Source organism: Archocentrus centrarchus, chromosome 24 (assembly GCF_007364275.1).
Source record: "Archocentrus centrarchus isolate MPI-CPG fArcCen1 chromosome 24, fArcCen1, whole genome shotgun sequence".
Taxonomy (NCBI): Eukaryota; Metazoa; Chordata; class Actinopteri; order Cichliformes; family Cichlidae; genus Archocentrus; species Archocentrus centrarchus.
Genome location: NC_044369.1, coordinates 35,458,017 through 35,473,511, shown reverse-complemented (window position 1 = coordinate 35,473,511; position 15,495 = coordinate 35,458,017). Strand labels below are relative to the sequence as shown.

The 15,495-nt window shown below is 36.5% G+C and overlaps 1 protein-coding gene and 1 long non-coding RNA gene across 2 annotated transcripts in view; both read right to left on the bottom strand.

Moving 5' to 3' along the window:
* ahsa1a (AHA1, activator of heat shock protein ATPase homolog 1a) overlaps positions 1-15,495 on the bottom strand; it is a 47,730-nt gene that overhangs the window by 12,306 nt on the left and 19,929 nt on the right. The gene's annotated exons all lie outside the window — the stretch shown is intronic.
* LOC115773959 (uncharacterized) lies at positions 1,654-5,738 on the bottom strand. Its single transcript, XR_004019150.1, has 3 exons — positions 4,961-5,738; positions 4,483-4,544; positions 1,654-2,151 (listed from the first exon to the last, which is right to left on the bottom strand). It is a non-coding gene; the product is annotated as an uncharacterized LOC115773959 (long non-coding RNA).

The following is a 15,495-nucleotide window of genomic DNA, read 5'->3' as shown; positions in this document are numbered from 1 at the left end:
TGTTATATGATTATGTATTAGCGTTTGTATCGTTTTAGGAACAAACAGCCCAGTGACGTACGTTGAGGTTTCTGACGGGTGAGGCACTGTCTGGAATCAGATGTTCACATATATGAACCCAAAATAGAATCTTATATTTCTATTTAAATTAAGTTACGAATTAATTGTGCTTTAATGTACTACATACTGTTCAACAATGATGGCAAGAAAAAATATTTAATAAGGTTAGACTTTTTTCTTTGTTGGGGGGTGGGCTCTCTTTGTAAAGACATTTAAAAAACAAGTATTATCTCAACTTTATTTGAAGATTAAGTGAATGCGCCTATCTTTCTCACTGTGATGCATGCACTGCAAAATACTGGTCCCCATCGGTGCGGCAGGGTACTTTATGCCTCCCCCTGTGTATTTTCACCGTGCATTTATGACCCATCACAAAGAATAAACATGTCACACACCTTCATTCAGTATATTAGCCAGACTGTGGAACATCAGCATGTGCAGCACAAGTGTCATTAAACGTGGATATTGGCGTAATAAAGATAGACAGCAATGGGCATTCGCCAGCCGCCTGCTTCATTTACTGTATGTGACACAGCGCCACCAGAGGTGAGCCACAGTACTGCACTGGCTCACCCTGCATTTATTTCATGTATTTCAACAGGCGATGCGTAAATTCCACTATTTTGACCATTACAGTGTTGAAATAAATCAGAACACAGTTTTATAAAACAGTCAAGCATTCAAATGTATTTTGTATTATCACTGTTAGTATTTTACTAGTCATGATGGCACTGCCTCACCTGCCTGCCCTGACTGCACGTCACTGAAACAGCCATGTATATACACATAGTTTTTTTTAGTTTAAAGATATCTAATTACATGAATAGACTACTCTTACTATGTAGGCAAAGTTCCTAATAATTAGCTTGCATGGGTATTGTTGGAATAGAGCAATGGCTAGTGTATGTTCCGTATGTGTCCCCCACGCACACTCCATAGATCATGAAAAAAATCTGAAATTGTATTAGGAGAAATGTATAATAAAAAAAAATGGTATGGAAATAGCACAGTAGGTTGTATGGTGTTGTAAATATATTTAGGGGATTTACACATACAAATGATTGTTTTTTCATAATATTTCTTATTATTGCAGGACCTCCATGTTTTCCATATTTGGAAAGGCAAGTTATATCCCAGTATTAACATTAAAAGAAGTACTATACATTAAGTGTACTTATACAATTATATAGTGCAGAAAATGAATACAATAATACACAATGATGTGTGACTTAATTGTGTATGTTTTATTTTGGTCTTGTTTTTACAGGCTCGTAAAATTAGCCTTAAACACGAAGACATACTGCAAACAATAGAGACTTTCATAGCCCCAGGTGTGAACATAAAGAAATATAGTGTTCATAGAGAAAGTGTATTCTGGGCCAATGTCTGTAAAGACTTGGGAGTGCCAAATAATTGTCAAAATCGGAAAAAAATTTCTTTTGTGGCTCTGCAGTATCATAAGGTAAGTGCTCTTTTCATTTTAATATATGCAAGAATGTATTAAAAAAAAATTAGAAGGTTTTCACATACATGAACTATATATATATATATATATATATATATATATATATATATATATATTATTCACTTCACTGTATGATTTACAATCAAGTAATTACTCCTTAACTAACAGAGGATTCAGGTGATCCAAACAGAAGTTGAGGGCCACACCTATGCAGAAAAGAGCCCTTCTCTGGTGTGTATGGTTTAATATAATGGGAAATATTCAGTCTTTTTTGTCATTCAGTTGGCATGTCAATCACCCATTCTCATGGCCATTATCTTTTTTCTACTCTTTTAAAATTTTAAATTGTAAACACTCAGGAGGAAGTTGATGACGCTGATTTTAAGGTGTCTGCACCTTCCAAAGAGGACGCCCTGTATTCCTCCCAACAGGTTGGATTTTCTGTATTCTATTATTTTTGGTGTACGCACTGATGTATTCAGAAATTATGCTTTTTTTAATAACATGATGGATCTCATCTTTGAAGGACGTTTTGGAAGACAGTGCAAGCAATGGGACTGTCCAAAGTGTTTCAGTTCCAGCGGAAAACCCACAAACTGCAGTTTCTCCATCACAATCTGCATCATCTATTGAAAAGGCAAACAAATAAAAAATGAAAATCAAAGTTTAATTTAATTTCAAGACATGGTATCCTGAAGTAATTGTACATATATTGTGTTACAGGACAGGAATAGCAATTCTTCAACCATAAAAACTGACAGTAGCAATGGTGAAGAGGATTTTTTCAGATGCTCTGTACCACAGCAACCATGCTTTTTTTTTATTGAACAAAAAGACTGGGAGGACCTTAAAAAAACACAGAAAGGGAGGCTTTTCCAAAGTCTGGAATGGACTAATGTTATATCCAACGGTATACAGACAGTTCATCCGTTCTGCAGCTTTGGATTTAAGAGGCACAGTGTGAAAACCATTCATTCCAGGAGTATGGCCCCTGTGTTCTCCTGTGTGGCATATTGCCGTTTTGACAATTGTCCTGTGACTGTGAATGTGGAGGTCCAAGATGAGAAAACATTGCAGGCCAAACTTGTTTTTGACGGAGGCGAAGTGTGCCATAGCACTAAAGAAATCAAGACAAGACCAGTGCGTGCTAAGTCCAGAAAGCTAATAGCGGACAAACTTGAAAATAAATTACCTAGAAGTATGTACTTAGAGTCTCTTCAGGACATCCAAGAAAAAGTATTCGAGTCAGGTTGCAGGGATGAGGCACCATCGAAAGATGTGCTTAAAACCATTTCATGGTCACAAAGACAACAAAAGAGACATCATTCAAATGAGATGGCCAGTCTGCAACTTTTGATTGACAGACAGCAAGGCCTGGAAAATGAAGTCCTGCAAAGAGTCCTAATGCATCCTAAAGGGATAATGTTGTGGTCCAAAAAAACACTTGCAGTATTCTACCAGAGATGCAAGGAGGACATTGTTTATTTTGATGCCACTGGAAGCATTATCCGTAAAGACAGTGCTTCCAGTGCGCCATACTATGTCTATGAAGTAATAGTCCGGAATCCATGCATAGGATCATCGCCACTACCAATAGCAACCTATGTAACTTGTGACCACACCACAGCCTCAGTAACATACTTTCTACAAGCTCTGCAAACAGAACTGAAACGGATGTATGGCAAACGTGCAGACCGAAGGCCAGTGATGATAATATGCGATGGATCACTTGTACTTTTGCAGTCACTGTCAGTGACATTCTGCAGAGCCACTTTGGAGGAACTTCTGGAAAAGTACTTCAAAGTAATCACTGGACAGATTGGTACAGACAAGTTTGATCTACCCATTCTGCACCGATGCTTAAGCCATATCATGAAAAATGCAAAGGATCTTTGCAAAAAGAGGTATGTCTGTTTCAGCCTTCTTTGTGTTTGTAGGTTTTATTTAAATTTTTATGATTTGTACATATTGTTTGTAAAACAATATGTACAATATCTTTTTTTTGTGATTCTGCAACTGTTCATGAGTGTCAGTTTCTGTTTTAATTATCCAACTGTTTTAATGTGTTATATGTCTCACTTCATAAACTGGATTTCTGTTCATTTTCAAGCATACTTTTTAATGCCTAAGACTATTACTACAGTGAAATAGTGTTATTTTGTATCTTGTTGACAGTTCTTCATGTCTGCTAGGTGATGTTGTTTTCCTTATTTCTTTTGTTATTCCGATTTAAGATCCTTCACGTTTACATTTTATAGGTTTATTACAGTGATCTTAAATTTATTATTGTTTGAGCACTTCTCCAAAATAGATTTTTCTTAAAGGCAATTTTTGGCACAGTTCTTCAATGTGTCATGCTGCATCTCTGTTTAAATTTACTTGGTTTTCCAGTGCCTGTGAAACATTTATTTAGCACAGTTTGCCGCATCTGTCGATTCTGTTTTTTTGGTGGCCATTCTGCATTATGAATTTTAGTTTTTTTGTTTATCTTGCTAGTGATTTTCAAAATAGATAAAAGTAAGTAAAATTTATGTATGAATTTAATTAACAATATCTATATGTTTTTTTTTTTTTTTTTTTTTTTTAAATGTTTGTAGCATTCCAAAATATTACAAATTTGGGATGCACATCATCGGACTCTTGGCATGTTCATCTACACTGACAGACATGGACAATGTCATTCAAAGTGCATCAGTTGTATTTCAAAGCCCATGCAGTGGACCGGGAGTGGCAAAACACCTCAGAAACCTAAAAATTCTCATGCGTCAGAGGGGGACTGTTGATGTGGATGACTCAAACATCATTGCAGAGGACTATAAGGTAATTATGAAATAATTATTTCTCCATGATTATGATTGGGGCTAGGTTAATTGGTCACTCTAAATTGCCCAATGGTGTGAATGTGAGTGTGGATGGTTGTCTGTCTCTCTGTGCTGGCCCTGTGTAAGGCTGTAGACCTGTGCAGGGTGTACTCTGTCTGTCGCCATATGACTCCCCTAGGCTCCAGTCCCCCGTGACCCTGTAAAAAAGGATATGCGGAAGAGAATGGATGGTTTGATGGATAGATGATTATGACATTCAGGAATTGTTTTCTTGACATAACAACAGTGCTATGTATTACAGTATGTGTCTTAGTAATACATTGATTGGCTAAATCATTTAATGATTGTTTTCAGACTGTAATCAAATGATAACATCTAATTTCAAAGCATTTTATATCGGATTAAAGTAACTCATATACTTAATTTTATACTTTATAACTGTAGTGTTTCAGCATTACACTTAAAATAATTTTCAAAACAGATTTACTGTCATTTAACATTACATGAGCAGATAAAAATTAATCATAAAGTAGCATAGCCCCAAATTTCTTGGATCTCAAAAGTACCTAAATATCAAGAAGTACATTAATTGTCATCACAGTCTTCTTCTTACATTGTTATTCCAGGTGGACATAGGTACGACGTCGCTACAACAACATTTCGTGAAGATCATTACAAATGCCCCCCTGGATATTTCTGGAGAAAAAAACGTGTATTATGCACCATCATTCATTTCCAGTATTTCAAAATACTTTCTGCCACATGCTACCCTGTGGTCTGGAATGCTGCTAGGTATAACTGATTACTTTTGTTGTTTATCCTCTATTACTGACTTAAAAATTTGTCTAAAATTTTTTATTTACTTAATAAATTACTCTGTTTGTCTTTTTAGGGGATCTTGGACGTCATGGGCAAGGTCCACCATATGATGATCTGAGCAAGCGGTATTGCCACTTTTCTCAACTGAAGAAACAGGTAAGTTTTTTCAGCAAAGAAAGTTTAAACTTTACAATGTTTTCAACTACATGAAAATTAATTAATTTCTATTTTCAGAACTACACTTTAGCCAACCGCACTCAAGGCATTATGGAGAAGAGTCAGTGGGACCTGAAAAAAATTCGATTTCAACGCAGACGTCTCACAAGGCTGGATGACTTTGTGGATGTATACCAGCAGATGCATGATGCTCTGATCCGAGAATACAGAGATGTGCAAAAGAGCAGAAAGAAAGTAAGTATTAAATTACCATTAAAAAAAATTTCATTATTACCTTGGTGCAAGTCCAGTACTGGGAATGTTATTCTGAATGCTTTTAATACTGTGCTGTGAAGAGTCATGGCATTTTTCCTGACATTTAATTTCCTGTTCACAAGACAAAAAATTTCTCACAACACATGTGTCCCAACATACAGTGGCTTGCAAAAGTATTCATACTCCTTGAACTTTTCCATATTTTTTCACATTACAACCACAAACATAAATATATTTCACTGGAATTTCATGTGAAAGACCAACACAAAGTGGTTACAATTGTGAAGTGGAAAGAAAATTATACATGATTCAAATCATTTTTGACAAATAAAAAACTGAAAAGTGTGGTGTGCAAAACTATTCTGACCCCTTTTCTCTGAGTGCAACCACTTGCATTCAAAGGTTGCCTGATGACTGCTAATGACTAAAAAGAGTCCACCTGTGTGTAATCTAATCTCAGTACAAATACAGCTGCTCCGTGACGGCCTCAGAGGTTGGTTAAGAGAATATTGGGGAGAAAACAGCATCATGAAGTCCAAAGAACACAGCAGACAGGTCAGGAAGAAGGTTGTGGAGAAGTTTAAAGCAGGCTTAGGCTATAAAAAGATTTCCCAAGCTTTGAACATCTCACGGAGCACTGTTCAATCCATTATCCAGAAATGGAAAGAGTACAACTGTAAACCTACCAAGACAAGGCCGTCCACCTAAACTTACAGGCCGAACAAGGAGAGCACTGATCAGAGATGCAGCCAAGAGGCCCACGGTGACTCTGGACCAAATGCAGAGATCCACAGCTCAGGTGGGGGAATCTGTCCACAGGACAACTATTAGTCGTGCACTGCACAAATGTGGTCTTTATGGAAGAGTGGCAAGAAGAAAGTCATTGTTAAAAGAAAATCATAAAAAGTCTTGTTTGCAGTTTGCCAGAAGCCATGTTGGGGACACAGCAAACATGTGGAACAAGGTGCTTTGGTCAGAGGAGACCAAAATTGAACTTTTTGGCCAAAATCCAAAACTATGTGTGGCAGAGAATTAACACTGCACATCACTCTGAACACACCATCCCCACTGTCACATATGGTGGTGGCAGCATTAGGCTCTGGGGCTGCTTCTCTTCAGCAGGGACAGGGAAGTTGGTCAGATTGATGGGAAGATGGATGGAGCCAAATACAGGAAGAAAACCTGTTGGAGTCTGCAAAAGACTTGAGACTGGGGCGGAGGTTCACCTTCCAGCAGGACAACAACCCTACACATAAAGCAGGGCTACAATGGAATGGTTTCAAACCAAACATATTCATGTGTTAGAATGGCCCAGTCAAAGTCCAGACCTAAACCCAATCTGCTGTTCACAAACGCTCTCCATCTAATCTGACTGAGCTTGAGCTGTTTTGCAAAGAAGAATGGGCAAAAATTTCAGTCAATAGATGTGCAAAGCTGTTGGAGACAAACCCTAAAAGACCTGCAGCTGTAACTGCAGCAAAAGGTGGTTCCATAAAGTATTGACTCAGGGGGGCTCAATACCTTTGCACACCGCACTTTTCAGTTTTTTTATTAGTACAAAATCATGTATCATGTTGAATCATGTATAATTTTCTTTCCACTTCACAATTGTAAACACTTTGTGTTTGCCTTTCACATGAAATTCCAGTGAAATATATTTATGTTTGAGGTTGTAATGTGACAAAATATGGAAAAGTTCAAGGGGTATGAATACTTTTGCAAGCCACTGTACATATTCAGTCAGTAACTTCAGCTCTGTGACAGAGGAATAACAACCATGTCACCACTCTGTTAATTCATGAAAGCACCAAATTTTTTTATCCTTCTACCTTTTTAATATAGAATAACATAAAAAAAGGTATGCAGAAGAGCATTTCTAAATGTATAACACATCAGACCTTGATTATAGTGGGCTACAACAGCACAAGACATCACCAGGTGCCACTCAGGTCGACCAGCAACATCAAACCAAGGGTACATTTTGATTAGGCTCACCAATATTGGACAACAGAACAGTGTAAAAATGCTGTACCACAGTGACTCCACAGTCACAAGAAAGCAGTCCCAAAGGACTCCTTTTTCCTTTTAATTTCAGGAAAAATTTCAATAAGCATTAGACAGCAACTTTATGATGACTATCAATATCAATATTCTTTGAGTGTCATGGTTTGTAAACCATGACAATGGTTTACTAACATTGCTCTTCCATAAACTTTGAGATAAATTAGATTTTAGTCGTTTTGTTTAAAGCACCACTTAAACACTTGACATTTTTGAGGAAAGTGGGGGATCTATAATTCATATTGAAATAACAAGTAATTGCTTTCATTGTATTTCAAATTCCAATGTAAACTGCTTCCAGGCAAATGCAAATTTCATTAGTGAAATGTGTGTAGAAAAACTATTGCATCGAGTTAAAAAGAAATTGAAAATTGGCTTACCTGGATGGGGAAATGTGTTTCTGACTTAGTAACTGCATTAAGATTTGTGAGAATGACATTTTATGTTTGAACTGCACCAAAGAGATCTATTAAAAATGCAATTATAAAAGCTTAGAAAGCATACATGTGTCATTTTAATATAAATAAATTGTAATTGACAGTCGTACAGAGTTGAAACTGAGACATGGAAGAAGAAAAGTAGAAAGCGAAAAGGAATCTACGTTTCACCCCTGATTGCCCAGCATGAGAAAAGGCTCAAAATTTCGGTAAACTCATTCCAATACATCCATCCATACATCATAAAATTGTGCTGTCATAATGTTTATATTGCTTGAAATGATTATTTCTGGAAAAATAACATTGTGTCTCACTGGATGAGTTGAAGCTAAAACATACGCATTTGTTAATAAAGCAAGACTCTCAATGCCATCGTGTTCTTCAGTATATCCAGTTATTCTGTATTTTTAAATCATTATCTTACGTTATCAAAGATTGGGAATATTGTCAAGTAAGCAGTCCTTCTACAAAGTTGTCAAAGGCCACAAAACAGTTGTTTATGAATTTAATATTTAAGCTATATGACATAATAAGATTTCTTGGATCAAAAACAGGCTACACCATTACATTCCTTTGCACTCTGCAGACATTGCCACAGCTACCCCTAACATGGAACTGGAGTTGTTTTTTCCCTTATTTTAATTTATAGAGCCATGGGTTTGAGTTCTGCTTAGTGCAGATATTTTGACTGGGTTTCCTGTTATTGTGCAGCTTTAAATATTCCAGCTAAAACTGTTATTGTATTTCAATTAAAAGGATCAGCAAGAAGAAATATTACACTCTGATGTGGCATGGAAGGAGCCTGACTCCAACATCACAACACAGGTGGGAAGACAATATTCTGTTATGTAACAGCTGTTAATTATTTAAGTTTCTCATGCTGCAGAATGCAGGATATGTTTTTTTGGTTAAATTCTTTTAAAAAAGTGCTATAGATGTTTATTATAATCGAGAGTTTATAATGAAAAATTGATCAAACTGTTTTCTGAAATTGTTTTTTGTCATGTCCAATAATGACATAATATTTCCAAACAGGATGACACCAAAAATTCGTCTAAACCCAAAAAGATAATGGAAGCACAACTGTCACAAGATGTCAGCCTTTCTGTTTGGACAGGTGACCTATGCACATTCAAGGTGGACGCAGTTGTTAATGCTGCAAATAAAGAACTCCAACATTGTGGTGGCCTTGCATTAGCCATCTCAGAAGCTGGTGGACCAAAAATACAGGCAGAGTGTGATGACTACATTGCAAAAAATGGCCCTTTGAAGACTGGAGAAGCAGTTGTATGCAGTGCTGGGAACCTGCCCTGCAAAAAAATTATTCATGTAGTGGGACCAAGTCTTAGGACGAAACCAACAGGAAAAGCAGTGGCACAGGCAAGGCCGCTATTGAGACGGGCAATATTGAGTGTTCTGGAAATGGCAGAGGAAAACATGCTAAGCTCAATTGCAATTCCAGCTATAAGTTCAGGGATATTCAATTTTCCCACACAAACATGTGTTGACATCATAGTGAAGACAATCCATGACCATGTTATGCAAAAGACAGCCAGATCACCACCATTTGAAATCTGCCTCATTGATAAAAACAACATAACAGCTAAGGAAATGGAGAGGGCATGCAAGAAACTGCTGTGTGATGCACTGTCAAATGTAAAGAAGAAAGTAAATCTCAAGAAAGAGGATCCAACTGAAAGTTCTAAAAGCCAACTTAAGGTGATTCCTTATCTTTTGACTTAATAATTGACTAGTTGTGATTATTCATTTTCTATATATTTTATTAATACTACAAGTGCACTGATAAATAATAATTTCATAAGATAAAACACAATTTTGAACTACCTCCAATTCATAGTTAAAAAGTTCCTTGATTTAATGTTTGGAATTTCTTATAGAGCACAAAAGAAACGATGGGATCTGCGATACCAGAAACCTCAGGAAAAACTGATGAGACAAAGAGCAACACTGCTGAAAAAGAACAGGTGAAAAAATGTTTAATGTGGGATGGTCTATAACAAAAGAAAATTCTGGTAAGCATTAAGTCTTTGATTAAACTAATATCTTCAAGACTCTTATTTTACACTGCATTGAAAAAATAAGAGTTTAAACCTTAAGATCAGTGGAGCCGATGCTTTTCCACAATGTCTTTTTAAATTTGAAATTATGAAGAAAAAAACAGTTATATTACATCAAGCCTTAGATTATTCAGTTAGAACAGTAAATAGATGATTAGATTGTCTTTTGTTCATTTGTTGACCACACTCCAGATTATCATTGCTTTCAAAGCTATATCACAGTTATATCCTTGTATTTAGATTTTTTATTGGGTGCACTGTGATAGAAACAGCCAAATGATTTGAAACTATTTTGACAGAGGTGTTTGTCAAAGCTAAACTGTTTTATTTTAATACAGTAAAAAAGCAATATTATTACAGCGCAGTGCTATTTTCTGTAGATATTTATTTCTGTACTAAATACAGAATAATGAACTCGGGAAATCTACTCACTCTAAACCATTAACTTTCAATATTTTGAAGTTAGTCAAATTCCTTTTTTTGTCATGCCACAAATAATTTCAAATTATTTGTTTTACCAATAGCTCACTTCACTGTGGAAGAAAAGGGCAACAGAAGTTGTTGTTGCTGTTGTTCCATCGCAGGTGAAAGGTAACAACTTTGTTGTTCACCACAGTGAGCTGAAATCTTTGGAGCCTCATCAGTGGTTAACAGGCGAGGTATGTCTCAAAAACACAATAAAAATAACTACCTGTATTTCAGTAAATGTTGGTAAAATCATCTTTTTAAACTGCAGTTCATGTGTACTTTCAGTGAATAAGAATTTTAAATTATAACAAAGAATTTTTTTTCCCAAAAAAAAGTTTAATTTTAATGCTTAATAATGACATGTTGTACTTTGTTTACATGTCTCTTCATATCAATTATGCCCCAAGATTATAGAGTGTGCCTTGCATGACATCGCCAACAACTTTAATTTGGGGAGCCAGATATACATAATGAATCACTACACTGCAGGTGTAATCCTGTTTGGGAAAAGAGAGCTCATGCGGAGGAACTGTTTGTCAAAAGTAGTACACACACACAGTCACACACACAGATTGACAGATAGATAGATAGATAGGTAGATAGATAGATATTAAGTAACCTTGTTTTTTCATTAACAGGTCAACTTTGACAACTACCAAGCCATTCTTTCATTTGTCAATGTTGGGAATGTTCACTGGAAGTTCCTGGTTAGTAATAACAGAAATGTCCTTTATAAGGGATTTTAAGTACTCTGTGGTTAATAACAATTTTTTTCCCATTTTTTCATATTTTAGATACAAGTGTACATTTTTATTTGATGGTAAAGTCTAGCAAGAAATTGTTTAATACAGAAATACACATATTTAGAAGATACATGATCATTTCAAAGTGCTTTCCATTTAAAAGTCTCTGCATGCCTTTCAATGGCACAGCATTACACAAAGCATTTGTTCACTATGTCTACAAAGTCCTGCCTGGCAAATCCATGCATCAGGGACTGAGTACTCACAGGTTCCATTCAAAGGTACAGGGTGACAGACAAAGGATGCTTAATCCAAGGCATGTTAATTATAAATAGAGATCATAGGACTGTCAATCATCTTAAAAAATGCGAATGGCCATGTAGTTAAAAGTGTCTGTTATTGGATTAATACAATATGAATTTTTCTATCTTTGTGATTACAGTACCTAAGTAAAACAGGAAGCTGTGTTTACCTTGTTGATCCAGCACGCAACTTGAAAGAACTTGAAGACTCAGAAATGGCTGCCCAAAAATTCAGGTACATTAAATACTTATTAACATAGACAAATGTATTTATAATATTACATTAAAGCTGCAGTAGATGATGATAGGGATGATTCTACAAGAGGCACTAATCTATGGGGGTGGCTGTAGCTCAGTAGGTAGAGCAGGTCACCTACTGATCGGAAGGTCAGCGGTTTGAATCCTGGCTACTCCAGGCTGCATGTCAATGTATCCTTGGGCAAGATACTTAACCCCAAGTTGCTCTCCGATGCAAATGTCAAGAGTATGAATGTAAGTGAATGTTAGTTAATTAAAGCGATTATGTGGAAGTGCTTGTATGAATGGGAGTGCATTGGTAAATGTAAACATGTTGAATAAGCGCTTTGAGTGCTCATGCTGAGTAGATAAGCGCTATATAAGAACTAGTCCATTTACCATATGTGTGTATGTATGTAACATAGCATGTATATGCTGACATAATTATATTACTATATTGTTTATGTTATGGATGTCCACAACAAAAATAAAATAATAATGGAATGGAATGTGTTACTGAATTGCAGGGAATTCTTCAAAATGAGGCGTACCTCATTGAACAAGACTGACTGGGTGGATGTGAAGTTAAGAGGAGGTGTGTTGCAGCACCCAGTTCAAAAGGACACAAACAGTTGTGGCGTCATTGTCATTTTGGTAAAGTACCAGACATATAGGAGATATTGCTTTTATTATTCTTATGTTTCCACATTCTACAGCTTAGTATGTTATACATCCAAAATGTTTACAAATGACCGTTGAAATATGTCTTATTTTACAAGATGGCAAAGCCAGTTATGGAGGCCTTTCCAAACATACCAAAAATGACATTTGTGACAACAGTGAAGGCAATGGTACAGCAGCGACACACATTTGGGATGCAAATACTGCAAGCTTCAGGTTTGTTATTTAGTGCAATAATAAAATCTAATTTAGCAAATTTTTCCTATGTCCATACATAACTTGTAAATTTCTATAATAGTGTTTGACACAGAAAACAACTGTTCCATGTGCTCCACTCGTAAACCACCAATTCCAGGGGCTTCACTCACAAAATGGGTGAGAAATTTTTATATCGTAATATACTGTACAAAGAGAGATATTATTTTGTATATAGTTTTTTGTGGGGCAGCATGGTGGCACGGTGGTTAGCACTGGTGCCTCACAGTTAGAATAACATGTTCTCGTGGTGTCTGCGTGTGTTTTCAACGGGTACTCTGGTTTCCTCCCATAGTCCAAAGACATGCATTTACTGGGGTTAGGTTAATTTAGAGTGGTTGATTGACCACTATAAATTGCCCACAGGTGTGAATGTGAGTGTGGATGGTTGTCTGTCTCTCTGTGTTGGCCCTGCGACAGGTTGGCGACCTGTACAGGTTGTACCCTGCCTCTTGCCGTATGTCAGCTTTGATAGGCTCCAGCCCGCCCCCACCCCCCCGTGACCGTGAACAGGATAAACAGAAGTGAATGGATGGATGCATGTGCACAGGGAAAGTCACCTTCACTTAGCTTCTGAATGTGTTACAATAAGGAAGTCATTATAGAGACACACCCAGTAATGCCATATATTCAGATAAATGAATTTGAAAGAAAAGTTTATCTAAATAAACTGAAATTTGACATTGCATTTCTTGTTTGTTTCATCACATATACAGATCCAGTGTGACAGCTGTTCCAGGTGGTTTCACATAGAGTGCCTCCAGATGAATACAGAGCAGTTTCAGAAAGCAGAGGCTGGCGAATGGGACTGCTCTCTTTGTGAATAGTAACAACTTCTTAGAGAGTTAGAGGATTTGTTTTTCTGTATTTAGAAAATGTAGAAAAGGTAAGACATAAAAGTTTCTGTGAAAATGTTTACAATTATTATTACTGTCAGGATTTTTGAGTATTTTGAATACTGGTTTCTATTACTGTTAATATCTGTATATAACTACAAAAAATGTTTATCACACATTGGAAGAAATATTATTTATTTCAATTATGAGGAATTAAAATGTTGGAATAATTGAACACTTACTGTTCAAAATATTTTCATTAAGTGTTCTACATTGAGCCTTAAATTGTGTTTGTTAGGTTTCACTTTTATATTGGACATTTTTAGAGGAAATTTTTTATTAAAGTTAAGTGAAAAAAATGTGTTTATCTTTTGATATTATTCCAATGTACTTTAAAATAATGAAGTTATGCTTTTGAATAGGCAATGGCTGTATTTTCTCAATTAAGTGTTGCATGAACAGAGAGTTAGATGTTAGATTCAACTCATTGTGCACGCAAGGCACACAAGGAAATAATCATTCCAGATCACTCATGCAGAGACGAGCTTCTGCAGTCATGCAGCCAGAGACCGGCGCTAGCGTTATGCTATGTGGTTTAAGTGTCTTGCCCATGAACACAACCCAGCGCAGAGACAGTTGCTCGAACCGGCAATCCTCAGCATGCAAGGCGAGCACCTAGCCACTGCGCCACTGTCACAAATTATCTAATCTTTGCAATACCGCTATCCATCATTCCATCCATCCATTCTCTTTTGCTTATCCTATTCAGATTCGAAGGGGGGCTGGAGCTTATCCCAGCTACATACGGCAAGAGACAGGGTACATCCTTTACAGGTTGCCAGCCTGTCACAGGGATAACACAGACAGATATCAGTATTTTATTTTAATTAGTGAGATAATAAATTGAGTTGTGCTATTAAATAAAGGTCCTCTGAGTTACTCACTTGTCTACGCAGGTCACACCAATGGAGAGCTTCATATACTTTACAGTTTTTAAAAAATAATTTTAAACATTGAGAATATAAAAAGCAAAAACCAAAGGTAATTATGGGAAAAAAGGCGTTCAACCTTTCACTTGAATTAAGAAAATTAAAAACAAAATGTCATGTAGCTACAGTTTAGCATACTGTGATGTGAGCACGATTGCAACATCTGTTATCAGGTAATATGTACTGGAAGTGGTTTGAAATGAAACTAAGAGCCAGAGTGGGAATCTGTTGAGATTTCCACGTCAGCTTCCTATGCTGATTTTTTATGAATTTTTTAATTTTGATATTTTCCATATTAAATGGACCTGGGTGAAAATGAGTGTATTTGTCGCCTGATTACTGTGGATTCCTGCAGTTATTTGTGATGAAACTGGGTCCACATGCAGAGGGGGTCAGGCAGAGTGATAATCTGTTGAGATTTCCACGTCAGCTTCCTATGCTGATTTTTTATGAATTTTTTAATATATTTTCGATATTACATGGACCTGGGTGAATATGAGTGTATTTGTCGCCTGATTACTGTGGATTCCTGCAGTTATTTGTGATGAAACTGGGTCCACATGCAGAGGGGGTCAGGCAGACTGATAATCTGTTGAGATTTCAGCGTCAGCTTACTATGCTGATTTTTTATGAATTTTTTAATATATTTTCCATATTACATGGACCTGGGTGAATATGAGTGGATTTGTCGCCTGATTACGGTGGATTCCTACAGTTATTTGTGATGAAACTGGGTCCACATGCAGAGGGGGTTAGGCAGAGTGATAATCTGTTGAGATTTCCACGTCAGCTTCCTATGCAGATTTTTTA